The sequence below is a fragment of the Pantherophis guttatus genome, chromosome 4, assembly GCF_059756535.1.
Source record: "Pantherophis guttatus breed Tessera chromosome 4, ASM5975653v1, whole genome shotgun sequence".
In the NCBI taxonomy this organism is placed as follows: Eukaryota; Metazoa; Chordata; class Lepidosauria; order Squamata; family Colubridae; genus Pantherophis; species Pantherophis guttatus.
The window spans coordinates 39950875-39963575 of record NC_142066.1 but is presented as its reverse complement, the minus strand read 5'-3'; the positions used below and the strand labels follow the sequence as shown (position 1 = coordinate 39963575).

At 36.7% G+C, this 12701-nt stretch overlaps 1 long non-coding RNA gene across 1 annotated transcript; it reads left to right on the top strand.

Moving 5' to 3' along the window:
* Positions 1–6061: 6061 nt before the first annotated feature.
* Positions 6062–11054, top strand: LOC148114052 (uncharacterized). The gene is made up of 5 exons (XR_015733731.1): positions 6062–6145; positions 6371–6514; positions 7266–7430; positions 9200–9254; positions 10440–11054. It is a non-coding gene; the product is annotated as an uncharacterized LOC148114052 (long non-coding RNA).
* Positions 11055–12701: the final 1647 nt, after the last annotated feature.

Sequence of the window (12701 nt, the reverse complement as noted above, 5' to 3'; positions counted from 1 at the left end):
GTGATAGTGGAAAGAATGGAAGGGTTTTTTAAGAAGGATTTTAACATAACCCAGACATTGTGAACTGTAAAGCATGGTGAATAACTCAAGATGTGGTATGAACCCAGTCAATAGTTGGTTCACACAAACTATGGTCAAGCTAACTATAGTTAGACTGATATGCAAACAGGGAAATATGTATATTTTACATGTATTTGCTAATTGTGGTTGGACAAAGGTAGACAAAGGTGCCAAATGATGAAATGGGCATTGTGAAGTCCTCATGCAAAAAGAAAAAAGGTGCATATTTAATCAGGTAATATAATTTCGGTATCATTATGGCTGATTGCAGATGCAACTGCTCCTATTGTCCATTGCAACAATTCGGTTTCCGTAACAGGGACAAGGATATGATAGAAGGAGAAGTAGCGTAGTGAAGCAAATTTGCTAACAACAGGTGCAATAATCATATGAAATTCTCAATACAGAAAGATAATGCTAGTTGCTTCTGCAGAATACAGCAAATGAAATAGGACTAAGGAAACAATACCTATTACATGGCATCATTTGTCTCCCTCATCCCTAAAGAAGGTTACCAACAAGATGTGACAGTGAGGAACTATTACAATATAGCAAAACTGAGGAGCTGGATCTCACTGAAAACTAAGCCGCTGTGACATGGTTTGAGTTCTTCAAAACAAGAACTATGTAAAGTTAAGTCAGAAAAAGTGTTTCTCCATATTGGGAACATATTGGGAACATTAAGACAGCAGTATCAGTGGTGGGTTGCCTGGTTCGGACCGGTTCTCAAGAACTGGTAGTAAAACTGGTGGGAGGCTCCACCCACTGACCTCCGTCATCATAGGTGATCTGCACATGGTAGTAAAGATAAGTAAAACCCATCCCTGAGCAGTATCTAAGCTTTGCAGTTTAGAGGCCCAGTAGGTGGAGGAACTGGGCCGTGTGAGTAACGGGAGCTGTGCACATGTGCATTCTGGTTCACCACTCACATGGCCCGGTTGTGAATAGGCCACAGCCCGGTAGTGGGTCACAGCCTGGGAATTGATGACCCCTGTGGTAAAATGTGAATTTCAAGCTTCACTGGGAAATTCTGTGAGTTGAAGTCCATACATCTTAAAGTTGCTTAAATGGAAAAAAAACTTGGCCTAAAAGATGAAGGGCCTCCAATCCTTTGCCTTTACTCCCAAGAGGCCCAAAGTAGTGCTGGTAGGGAGTTGCAGTGCTCCTTCCATCATATAGGTGGTTGTGCTTCCAAGCACCCAAATTTTGATCACATCACTATGGGACTGCAATGGTTGGACCTTTGGGCAGGGGTTGTAAGTCCTTTTGATCATTGCCATGGTAATTTCAAATAGTCACTGAATGAATGGTTATAAGTCAAGAACTACCTGTATTGCAATCAGGGAATCCAAGTTTAAATTCCATCTCACTCTGAGAACCACTGGGTGACATTTGAAAAGTTAAGCACTATCCAACCCATTTCACAAGAGGTAATTATGCAATGAGGAACTCCAATCATTGGCATCTCAAACCCACAAAGAAAAAGCAAGATCATTATTTTGAAATGGAAAGCAAACAGTACAGCTTTCCTGAGAAATTGACAAGACAAGGAAATTGAATTTATGCAGAACATGTAAACACTCTGAATAAATACACCCTTTCTTGAAGTTGACTGTGAAATAGGCAAGAAGCCCTAAGCTATAAGCTTATTATCATCTCCTCTTTCAGTTTTCAGTGTTTCTTTTTAACAAATTCCCTTTACAATTCCAATGCTCCTAATATTTAATGTCATATAGCTGCATGGGTTGAACAATTACTTCTTTTTACTGTCTCCATTTCAACTGGCTATGGGACTGAGTTAGAAACCAGGAGACTGTAAGATACAAAGATATACGCAATTTCCTTGGCAACAATATATCATATGCCCTTTTTTTAGGTTTGTATGTCTGGGTATTTTATTTCACAGTCCAATACACAGCATTTTGATCTTCTGATGGTCCTCTTCCCAAACCTAAACTAGACCTGACCCTGCTTAGCTTGCAGAGAAGGTTGGCAAAGTAATTGCCACTTCTTAAGTGAATAGCTCAAGGAAATTAAAATCATAATTGTTAAAAAGTTGGCTCTGCTCAGTTGTGAATCAGACATTTTAGTATGTAAATATTTTAGCAGTGCTTCAAGAGTGATATTTTCCCAGACATTAGGGAATTAAAGCTATGAAAATTCAGAAAAGGAACTTTTCCTTTAAAGCTATTAATTGTCTGTGCATAGGTGTGCGTTCTAATGCTTTAATTTTTTAAAAACTTTTCCAATATATATACATGTTCAAAAAGACACACCCGTATAAAATAATTGGCAATTACATTTTTGGCATAAAGGAGAATTGTCCACTGTCAGTCTGTGATTGTGGGCAATTTAGATTAAACGGGTGATAAACTGGGCTAAATCTGGGCCAAAGCTCTCCAATCAGCTAAGAGTATTTTTAAACTGGTTTAAGACTTTGCTGGTAAGGGCATTGAGGGAGTGCCCTTCTTTTCCAATTTTCCTTGTTATTTTGGGCTAAGCATGTTTATTTTCATGGCTTATTGAATCCTTGCAAGCCAGATTCAGCCATGATTATGGGCAGAATCGATGTGCTACAAGGGTTAACTATGATATATTTAAACAATGGAAATATTGTGCCACTCAAGATTTGACAAAGTTACATACATGAGATAGGACTTTTACTGATTTTAGGAGATATAACAATTGTCTTGAAACAGTCCCAGTTTAGGATTATTTTAGTTATTTTCATGGGTTATTGAATCAAAGTGTAAGAGACTAGCATTTCATAGAGTTGCCATGAGAGCCTTTGAAAAGATAGACAAATGCTTTGATGCATTTATAACTACAAATGTCAGAATATGCAGGTCATGGGTTTCCTCTAATATTCTATGGAAGTAAAATTCTGAAGCAGACTAGAAAAGATCCTAAAGCTTTTGGACATTGGTGCTGGTCGAGGCTTTTGAACATACCTTGAGCGGGCTGAGAAAACCACAAAGTCTTTTCAGGAGACCAGGGAGACTACAGAATTTCCAGTTCTAGTCAGCCTATAACTCCCCCCCCACAAAAAGTCCCAAATAAAGAAACAAACCACATTGTGCACCTTGATGCTGCTAATAGAAAAAGATTATTGGTTAAATAGACAAACTGTTCATCATTTTACAACATTCTGAGGTAGTGAAGAAATTACTTTGGGGAAAACCTCCCTCCATTCTAGAGGTCTCCTAGTATGATTTCCTTGTGGGCTCCACAGTCTGCCATGAAGCCCCCTTCCAATGATCTCTATATTTATTTGCACTTTTGGTTGCTTTTATTCAGTTACTAAATTGTATCTGACTTTTTTTGATCCCATGGATTATGGCATACCAGTCCCTGCTGTCTTCTATTGTCATTCGAAATTTGCCGAAATCCTTGTTCATGGTGTCAAAAACAATAGCTAACCATCTCATACTCTGCTGTCCCTTTCTTCTTTTGCCTTCAACTGTTCCTGGCATAAAGGTTTTTTCCAATGAGTCCTCTCTCCTCATCTTTATTTGCATATGAGTAGCAATGTCCACAAACAGAATCAAAATTAGCAAGATGATGGATAAAGTGGATGGTGAACTCTTTTATACATGTTCTGATAACATGTTCAGAGGAAGCAAAAGACAATAATCTCTCTGTCATTTTACCAATTTTGACATCCCTCTGCTCCCGAACCCAGAATCTTATTTCATCTTCTTGTAAATTACCATCATATTTTGGAAAGAGGTATATTGCAATTAAAATCTTTAGAGGTATTAAAGGAAGAAAGGAAAATTCAAACCTGGTTTCAGTATGGGCAATTGTATACTAGGTGGAAAGAAGATCAGAAAATTGATATTGTGTAAAATGAAGAAAATTTAATAAAACAAATCAGAGATCAAAGTCCAATGCATATTAAAATGTTGTATAATGCACTGATAGAAATAGATTCAGAAACTGAGTTAGTGAAGGATTGTATGATTAAATGGGCACAAAACTTTGGGGAATCAATATCTATGGATGTATGGGAAAAAATATGGGTTAAAAATGTGAAATTTACTCAAGCCCAAAATCTAAGAGAAAATTTTTACAAAATGTTTTATAGATCGTACTTAGACCCCCAAAAGCTAGCCTGTATGTACCCGAACTTACAGCCTACATGTTGGAGATGTAAATGTGATGATGCAACGTATTTTCATGTATGGTGGACATGTAAGAAATTTAAGGCATTTTGGATTAAGATATGGTGGAGTATACAAAATATTCTTAAAAGGAAGATAAAATTTACTCCACAGTTGTTTTTACTGGGTATAACTGAAGGATGTACAGTTATAGAGACTAATTTGATTTTGAACTTAATAACGGCAGCCAGACTTTTGGTGGCGCAATACTGGAAGAAGGAAGAAATACCTACTATTGAAGAATGGACATTAAAAGTAGCTAATCTGGCGGAGATGGCTAAAATTTCTCCATATTTGAAGGACCGTTTGAATGAAAGATATGTACTGGAATGGAGAAGATGGATTGATGATACACAAAACAAATACGGGACTAAAAAGTTGCAAATAGCTTATGAATGAAATATTTAGATGCTTTTTTTTCCTACGTTGATATTTTAGTACCTATGGCGGAGTTAAAGTGTAGTTTAAGTTAAGTTAAGAGTTTATAGTTAGTTTGCTTATGTTAGATTATGTTTGTTAATGCAATGCCCTGTATTTTGATCTGGGAAGTCGGGGGGGGGGGGAGGGAGAGGGGAAGGGGTGGGGGAAGGGGGGAAATTTGTTTGTAAAACATTACATTACATAAAACATACAGCAATATCTGGATTTTGACTCAATTTAATGAAACATTATTACTTGTTTGTTCTCGGCATTGAATGTTTGGTGAGAAAAAGTTTTAGTATTTAATGAGGAAGTTGGTCACCTTGAATATATTTCTGAGAAAATCCTCTTGTATGAAGAAAAAAACCCACAGCAGCTGCCAAGTCACATAGAGGTCTCCTAGTATGATTTCCTTGTGGGCTCCACAGTCTGCCATGAAGTCCCCTTCCAATGATCTCTATATTTATTTGCACTTTTGGTTGCTTTTATTCAGTTACTAAATTGTATCTGACTTCTTTTGATCCCATGGATTATGGCATACCAGTCCCTGCTGTTTTCTATTGTCATTCGAAATTTGCCGAAATCCTTGTTCATGATGTCAAAAACAATAGCTAACCATCTCATACTCTGCTGTCCCTTTCTTCTTTTGCCTTCAACTGTTCCTGGCATAAAGGTTTTTTCCAATGAGTCCTCTCTCCTCATCTTTATTTGCATATGAGTAGCAATGTCCAGAATCAAAATTAGCAAGATGATGGATAGAGTAGACGGTGAACTCTTTTATACATGTTCTGATAACATGTTCAGAGGAAGCAGAAGACAATAATCTCTCTGTCATTTTACCAATTTTGACATCCCTCTGCTCCCGAACCCAGAATCTTATTTCATCTCCTTGTAAATTACCATCATATACAACCAGTTCCTTAACATTCAGATTCTTCTTATTTCTGCTGAGAAACAGAGTTTAAGCATTTCCTAATGATACCACAACTTTCTAGGTTATGCTTCTTTTGCCAAATTTGGGCCAAACTATGGAAATTTAATCCAACAAATCTGGAGGGTACCAGATTTTTTGGGGGTAGAGTCTGATTTAAAACCTTTGATGCAACAGCAAGACACATACTGTAATCTGAATAAGCAGTGGCCTTTTTACAGCAATATCTGGATTTTGACTCAATTTAATGAAACATTATTACTTGTTTGTTCTCGGCATTGAATGTTTGGTGAGAAAATTTTTTAGTATTTAATGAGGAAGTTGGTCACCTTGAATACATTTCTGAGAAAATCCTCTTGTATGAAGAAAAAAACCCACAGCAGCTGCCAAGTCACATATTCTATTCCTAATGGTTATGTAGACATTGGAAGCTGAAGACTTCTGACGTACCTTTGTAGAGCATATAAAAACATGGTACCCTCCAGGGTATCAAGTACATTTAGAGAGAAAATGGCCTCAATTACAGCTTTCCTTTTGTTCTGCACTCTTTTTCAGTTGCTCATTGCAACAGGTAAGGGAAATACATCAAATAGTTTGGGTTGATTATTTCACCTAGGGCAGTATATCACTAATCTTTGCTTTAAAAGACTAATTTTCAGGGGTTATTAACTTAGAAAATTTATATGCTGTTTGGATCAATTGCACGGCTTGTTTCCTGATTCCAAATCAAGGAAATGAATGAATGCTTAGGAGGGAGTTTCTTCAGTTCTGATCTTGTCTTCTTTTACAATTTTAGACACGCGTCCCTGCGTCTTTCCATTTATTTACAATGGGAAATTCTATCATTCTTGCACCAACGACCATAGCTGGAGGGGCCTATGGTGTGCCACAACTGCAAACTATGATACATCTCCTCAATGGAAACATTGTTCCTATAATGGTTTGACATATTTACATTTCTGGGATATATTATTCAGGAGAGTTAGGAGAAATAACAACTGTCCTGAAATAGTTAAATGATTCCCATAATAAAGTTTATGAGACTGGACTTAGTATAGAATTAAGACAGGCATTGCAGAGTATTTATGTGCACTCACCTTTAGTGAGCTTCATAAACTATATATTATAATCAGTGGTGGAATGCTCCAAAGTCTGCTACTTGTTCGCTGCACGTGTGCATCCATGGTGCACACCAAACATGCGCTTTGTGTGCATGCGCACTGCAGGCGCTACAGTGCAGCGCTGAAAAAGGAGACTTAAGAAGCCTTTTTTAATGTAAGTAGAACAGTGGGGGGGGGGGACAGCTGTGCCGCACAATTTAGATTCGTTAGAAAGCAGGATTTCCTGATTTTTTACTACTGGTAAAAAAAAAAATACTACTGGTTTCCCCGAACTGGTAGGTTTTATTGCTACCGGTTTGTGTGAATCGGTCTGAACCGGTAGCATTTCAGCCCTGATTATAATTACTGATAAAACTACTAAAAGTTTTTTTCATGGTGCCTTCCTAGCATTTACAGTTAGTACCCTAAAATGACATATACTGGGGTTCAGTGTACATTGAATGCATTGGCCTTTTATCTTTCTCGAAAGAAGGAATGTGTCTTACTGATATGAAATTAAAATATGAAGTTATGTGACATAAAATATTGCTAAGACAGTTTATATGTTTTAATATTTTCTCTTGCGTTTAGAATATGGAGGTAATTCTCATGGACAATCTTGTGTATTCCCCTTTAAGTACAAAGGCTATACATTTTACTCTTGCATCAATGAAGATAATAAAGAGGGAAACTTCTGGTGTGCAACAACCAGGAATTATGATAAGGATAAGCAATGGAGCTACTGCGCTGATACAAGTAAGATGTGTGATGTTAGCTTATTTGTTATTATTGGCATGGCTAGGCTACCTGTACCCAAAGGGAAATAAGGGGACTTTTTAAGTCATAAGGAAAAGCAGAAACAAAATTTCAGCAAGATGTAGAAACAAGGAAAGTTTTTAGGAAGGGAGGAAGGATGTTTAGAGGCAGAGTGTATAATCAAAGTCTGGCATCCTTTCAATCTTGGGAGTAGGTTCAATAGAATCATAGCAGCTGATAATGTTCAATGTAAAAGGCCAGTAATGGTTGAGTTACAGTAGTGGCCAAAATTATGGAAACCTTTTGGGAAAAGTGTATTTTTGAGGTTTAATGGCTAATAACACCACTTTTTTTGGAGTAGTACCGTAAAATTATATATCAATGGAAAGATAATTTAATCAAGAATGTAATGCTTTTCAACCTTTGTTTGAGAGATAAAAGTAGCTTTTTCTGTGGAATTCTAGATTTCAGGCCAAATTCCTGCAGTCTGCACCGAACAGTCCTTGCCCTCAACTTCACATTGCATTGCACCATTTCATCTTGTATAAACCCAGAAGATTTTCTTCAGTCACGTAGGCACAGACTTTTAATTCTTCTATCATCACTTGCTGTTGTGAACCTTTTCCTGCCTTTACCAGTGTGGTTTTGTAGTGACTGAGTCTCCTTATACCTCTTCAAAAACTTAAAAACGCCACCTTTGATTAAGTTTCCCCCCAATTTTTCTTCTAATTTCTTTATAACTGTAGCCTTGTCCACTTAATAATACTATTTTATATTGCTTTCTGGGCAACCAGTCAACTCTTTGCACCATTACTTTAATTTTATTACGTTTTACAAGCTCACTAAATGAAAGAACACAAAAAACCCCAACTAATGTATAGCCATCACATAACACACTGACAAATGCCCTCCTCTCAGCTTCAATACATGACATCAATAACTGAATGCTACTGTGATCTGATTGGCTCATTGCCAAAACAAGATGACACCTGATTGGCTCTCTAAACACTCATGCTCATTGGCTACAGTCAAATGAAGGAAAGCTACCTGATATCAATTTAAGCAAGTTGTGCTTCCTTTTTCTAGTTATTTGGCTATAACTTTTCATAGAAAACAGATAATTGAACAAAACTGTGTTGCATTACATTCATGATTAAATTATCTTTCCATTGATATATAATTTTATGGTACTACTCCAAAACAAAGTGGTGTTATTAACCATCAAACCTCAAAAATACACTTCTCCCAAAAGGTTTCCGCAATTTTTGCCACTACTGTATATTAGTGTCCCAGACCTGGGATTAAGAAACAGGTTCATAGATAAATGGGCCAGAAAAAAAAGGGGGAAAAAAGAGAGAAAGGTATCACCTAGTTGTATATTCTCATGTTCTCCTCAGATTGATCAAAATAGTTCTGGACACAATAGCTATAAAAAGAAAACAGCTCAAGAATATTAGCAAAGTCACTTGAGAATGGAACAAAACAATTATGAGAATAATTTATATTTTGAGATATTTTAGGAGAATTAATGTAGATTCAAATCAATTAACCCAGCATCTGTATCAATGTAGCAATTCCTACTGCTCTGTAACCTAAGAAAGCAGAGAGAATGCAGGCTTTCTGTAAATGGGTCATTACTGACAGGAGCATATCAGAACTAGCAATAGGAAAAGCTTTTAAATGAAGAAATGCTGTTTCTTTTTTACTTTGAAAACTGCTGAACAGTATCTATGTATATTAAAAAATTGACCATTTACCATTCTTTGTAGGACTAGGTTCATATAAACCACTGTCGCTTGTCAGACAACAGGTGTAATTCCTCAGGTAAGAAAAAAAAAACCAAGGAAGAAGGAAATGCTTTAGTGGCTCAGTTTGGGTGGCTACGGAAGTTTCTCAGATGCTAACTGATTGTTTTCATATGAGTAGATATAATTTATTACAATCTTTGTAATATTGTCCCCCCAATTCTTCCTCGTGTAAGATGGGCAAGTGCTGCTGTTTGGCAAGGCTCATGAAAGTTTCTAGTTCTCATTTTACAGACACCAATATTCCCCAAGTTTGCAGCTGATGAAAAGTCAGAATGGTAGTCTATGCACTTAAGAAGCTTAGCATTGGAACCTGGAATCTTAGCACTGGAACAAAAATATCTGTCTGCATTTTTCATTTCTATTCTGTAGAACAGTTCTTCTCTCATATAATAGCACAAATATAGTTCAGATATCTGTTTGAGGCCAAAACAGTCTGAAACATTGACTTGACTTTTGTACAAAATGGACTCTATGGTGCAATTTATATGATTGACTACAAGGAAAAAATAGTATAAAATATAGGTTGACTTCTGTCCACACATTCCTTTAGCGCTTCAAGTGTCCCTTTTAATAAAATACCTACATCTAAAGATTATTAATCCTCTATCATTTTAGTCTTTTTGCAGTATGAATCTTTTGAGTAGTATAGCTTCCTTAATGCAGCTGGATTTTGCCAAATTCTGCAGCAGATTAATTTATACTGAATCATCAGAAAAAAAGCAATACTCCTCCAAAGTAGATTGCATTCAAGATCAGCCTTTCAAAGCTTGGTTTGAGCACAACTCCATGTAGTGCCTCCAAATTATTTTATTTCTAAAGTATTAAAATTTATTAAATATTACAGTACATTCACTTGTAGGTTCCATAAAAAATAATAATAATAACGATTGGTACCCTTACTTCATGCAGTTCAATTATGTGATACACAATTTGTAAATTGCATGTGGTAGTCCTGCTGGACAGTTCTATGATGATGGTTGAGTAATTATGCAAATCACTTTTTGCTTTTTGTAGTAAATGTAGGTAGCATATTTATCCTTTCTGACAGAATTGGCTGTGATTTTTGTTTCTGTGAAATAAAACAGATTGCAAAAAGTCTCTAAAGTGTTTTTGAGTTATCATAACTTCCTATAAGTAGATACAGTATCTTGAACTCTCTGAACTTTATGATGTAACTGTATTGTTTTCCTTTTCCCCTCAGATTAGCAAAATCAAGAACATTTGGGATGATTTGATTCTGGAGATGAAAATTTTCCAATCAAAGTTATGATACTAGCTTGCTAGAAGCATTTCTTAAGCATTTCTTTTGCATTTCTTAAGAAATTATTCTATTGCCAGATGCGGCCAGCTTCTAAACTCCACATGTTTGCTGTTATCATTCTTAACAGCTTCTAGGGAACCTTCTTCTGTGCCATAAAACTTTGGAAGAAATCCATGAATTTTCTGCCATTTTATCATTAGATTAAAGTTATTATCTTCAGAATATTGTATCCTTAATGGTTTAAAGTTTTTTAAAATTGATTTGCCATGTAATGTTTAAGAAACTGGTTAAAATATTTTTATGTGACTTTGTTCATTGTGGGATTCAACACTGGAAAGTATAGCAGAAGCATGCCCAACATCTGAAGATTTTATAGCTCAAGTTTAAGCTACTGATTGACCAAACTGTATGAATGTCCATTTTTTTTACTGGCATTTATCCATTCTTATGCAAATACATGTGATTATGGTGTTTTCTTCTTGCTTTGAATTTCTGGACTGTTCCTGATCATTTCTGAACTGCAGATTCTTTGTAATAAATATTCCAAGCATCAAACTAGAGCATATTCTTTTGCATTGCCTGAATTGATTTACATGGCCTCCTTAAATGACATTCACAAATAGGAGCCAATAAAAATGCTGCCATGGATGTGTTGCCAGTGTTAAGACTGTATCTAGGAAGATGATGCAGGAAAGTAATGCATGCCAAATGGGAGACACTCTCAAAAATATGGATTGGAAATTAGAATGAGAAAAGTAGCAGTGGCTGGGAGGAGTCAACTGCTCAAAAAGATGAATTTGCTACAATTGATTTCTCTCACCCCCTCCAAAAGAGGATGCTCCAGACAGAGATAATTTACGTCAGTCCTTGACTCTTTATTTAAATGAAAAAATAGTGCTAGTATATGTGTCTTGCATAATTGAACCCAAGAGAGAGCTATACCCTGGCCACATAACCCAGGTGGGTTTGATCTTAGAAGACCACTCCTCTAAAACAGGCACATCTTGAGATAGTTTCATATCTGCACAATGAAACTTTAACCAGCCCTGCAAACAGATTTTAAGGTCAGTCACAAACTAAAAAAGCTGAACGTAATCAACATATGTCAAAGCACTACTTTGACAAGAACTACCAAAAAATAACAACAAAAACAATTAAGAACTAATGGCTCTTTTACTGACTGTAGCCAAAATCACTCCAGGTTCCAATATTCTCATTAAGAAAAAGCATTGTAAAATTTTAATTTTTACAGAAAAGAGGGAGCTGGTACATAAAACATGAACAGAACAGACCATAGAAAAGACTATTTTTAAAAAGCAAATAAAGTTATGATTTTACTGCTGAGGTTAAAATACAAATTCCAAAATAAAGAAAAGAAAGGGAGAAAAAAAGATAAAAACAGAACAGGACAAAATTGGGAAAATGTGATAAAGACAAAGTAAGAAAGATAAACATAGACTGTTAGATAGGTGGATTGAAGAGACTGGAAACAGGCTTCAGACAACAGCTCTTCATTCAGCAACTATTTACAATCCAGCAACCAGTCCCTCTAACAGCCAGCCCTTTTATAGGGAGCTGTCAAGGAAACCAGCCAATCATATTCAAGTATTCTTCCTGCCCAAACAGCAGACCAGAGGGAGAACTATCTTGCCAATATCTAACACCCTTCCCTCCTAGATGGAGCAATCCATTTTACATACATAGTCGCGTAGGTAGGCAGGGTGTTTACTACTTGACCTGCGTTGTTCAGTTTTCATGGCGGTACCGGCTGAGAGGTTGTGCCTGCTGCTGCCTCTTGCTCTGCCCCTGGAAAGTCCTGGAAACTTTTGGGCGGGGCCTTGGATTCTACAGAAACCAGTTCGCTGGAGGAGCGTCGCTAGATTCCTGGTTCTTCAGGTGCGTTATCCGGTTCCATTGGGCTTGAATCTGCTAGGAAGGGATTAGAATTAAACTCTTTTTGTTCAGTTTCTATACTTTCGTTGTTTGAGCTGAGGTGGCTATGTAGTTGGTCTATGTGCTGCCTCCATTGGCACCCGTCGTTTAGTCTAACAATGTATGACTTGAGCCCTGTGATTTTCTCTATTTTGTCAGGTAGCCATAGGGGTCCTTCAGCAAAGTTTTGTGAGTGAACCATATCCCCGATGCTAAAGGACCTGGTTCTGCATTTCAACTGTTGTTTCAGGTGCATAATTTGGGTGCAGG